At 48.0% G+C, this 2254-nt stretch overlaps 1 long non-coding RNA gene across 1 annotated transcript in view; it reads left to right on the forward strand.

Annotated features, from left to right (window-relative positions):
* LOC107988651 (uncharacterized) overlaps positions 1-1870 on the forward strand; it is a 61779-nt gene extending 59909 nt beyond the window's left edge. Inside the window, exons 4-5 of the long non-coding RNA XR_001760118.2 lie at positions 1049-1184; positions 1550-1870. This is a non-coding gene — a long non-coding RNA (uncharacterized LOC107988651). The remainder of the gene's footprint in view (positions 1-1048; positions 1185-1549) is intronic.
* The last annotated feature ends 384 nt before the right edge of the window (positions 1871-2254 follow it).

The following is a 2254-nucleotide window of genomic DNA, read 5'->3' on the forward strand; positions in this document are numbered from 1 at the left end:
CCTCATTTTCTTAGTAGAAAAGTTTAATCTGATGAAACAGCGTAAAATAACTTTCACACACACACACACACACACACATACACCCACGGCCCATGGTCCAAAGCAGTGGGTGGCGACCCCCTTCGAGGACGAGCAGAGCTGTGGTGGGGGACGTGGAACGGCAAGGTCATTTCAATGTCTCTGTTTTTTTGTTTTCTTTGTGTAGAATAGGAGTGTGTATCGGTAAGAATCTGGAGATTCATTACGTATCGCAACGCGGTCGCAGATATATTGCGATACCGATTATATTGAGTTTTTTTAAATACCCATCACTGGGGGGCGCTGTAGAACCACTGGCCAAGATAAGAATGAACCTGAAATAGAACCAGGTTCTGTTTCTGTTTCTGTGGATGGATTTTTTTTTTTTTTGACAGAACCGGGGGGGGTTCTTTTGAAGCACATGTTAAAAACTAGACCCTGTTTCTGTGTCTGAGACGAGTCTGGGTCTGACAGAGTGTGTGTGTGGGGGGGGGGGGGGGGGGGGTGAGTGAGGGAGAGGGGGTGCACAGAGGTGAGTGGGAGTTGATTGAGTTTGCTCAGCTCCAGCCCATGGGACTGCAGACAATATTACAGGACAATCTCTCTCTCTCTCTCCCTCTCCCTCTCTCTCTCTCTCTCTCTCTCTCTCTCTCTCTCACACACACACACACACACACCTGAAGTGCAGCCAGTGACTACACACTCAATTTAATCAGGGCTTATGTCTATGGAAGTGAGCATATGTGACCCCCCTGTGTTCCTGCACCTTCCTCTCCACCTGCCCCTCCGTCCTTCACTCTGTCTATTTATGTATCCTCCCCCCTCCCTCACCCCTCCTCCCCCCGCCTCCATCACACCGCCTCCGTCACTGTCTGTTGTCTCTCCCCCTACGTCCGTCCCCTCCGTCCATCTTTAACACCGTGGTCAGACCAGAACAAACCTCAGCTGTTCCACTGACAAATCTTTAAATATATATTTAAAAAAAAATACATTTCTAAATATATACGTTGACATATATGTTACGTTTCAGGATCCGGTGGAACCTGCTGCGGGGGAGACGGAGGACAGAGTGACCTCGCTGTCTTCACGCCCCCTGCTGATCTTCTGGACAATTAACATGTGTTGAGACAGCACCGGTGTGAAGGACTTTACACGGCAAACAGCAGGTGAAGTTGGTTTGACGTGGATCATATGCAGCGGCCGTCTTTAAATGAACACTGTTTGTCACCTGTTAGCTCTCTAATAGTCAAAGGTCGACAGTGTGGGATCAACAAAGTTCATGATAATAATAATAATCTGAACTTTATTGATCCCACATTTTGGAAATTATTGTGTTAACAGCAGATCTGATGCAACAGGCTGCCACTAGGTGGCGCCAAGTATGTGATTCCTCTGAGAACTAAACCCAGAACTACATGCTCTCTGCTTCCGCTAAACCACTAAAGTTTAACCTAATCTAATCTAATCCAATCTAAATACTTGTCAATATACGCCGATGACGTTCTCATCTTTACTGTCCTGTGTTTTCCAGGTTTCAAGGACCTCACCTGGAAGACATTCTTCTGTTCAAGTTCAGGTAACGTAGTTATAACTCCCATTGGTTACGTAGCTTAATGCAGTACATCCACTAGGGGGTAGTGTTCCACTTATCCTCCCCCGTTTTCGGACGTCCCAAATCTTCTGTCAGTTCTCTGTCCCTGTGACATCACAGTTAAAGACCAAACTGTACTGTCTGTACTGCTCAACACTGCCCCCATCATATCCAGTGGTAGTGCCGTGTTTCTGGTTTTGGCGTTAGCATCCATAACTCTTCAACTACAAGCTACAAATAACAGATGAAGGGTGAATATCTTTCCCCCGTCCCTCCCCCCTCGTCCCTCCCCCGTCTCCCACCTATCACCACAGCTGATCCATGGTCCTGGTCCAGGTCCACTTCACTGCTACAGAGGTACTGACATTCACCTTTGTCACCGACCACAAAAACCGCCTCTAAAACTGCACAGTAACAGTCACCTGGTCTCTCTCCTCCTCCTCTTCCTCCTCCTCCTCTGTGTCCCCCTCTCACCCTTTTCCTCCACATATCCCTCTCTCACCCTCTCTCTCCCTCCCTCTCACCGTCTAAAGGTGAATGTTAGCGGTCACTGTCGTCAGATTTGCCCAGAAAATTGAATCAGCCAGCAGGTTGGGGGCCAGAGAGGCACGAGTGCCAAGTGCTCTACGCTGCTCTAATTCAATT

This window comes from Cynoglossus semilaevis, chromosome 6 (genome assembly GCF_000523025.1).
Source record: "Cynoglossus semilaevis isolate Cse_v1.0 chromosome 6, Cse_v1.0, whole genome shotgun sequence".
NCBI lineage: Eukaryota > Metazoa > Chordata > Actinopteri > Pleuronectiformes > Cynoglossidae > Cynoglossus > Cynoglossus semilaevis.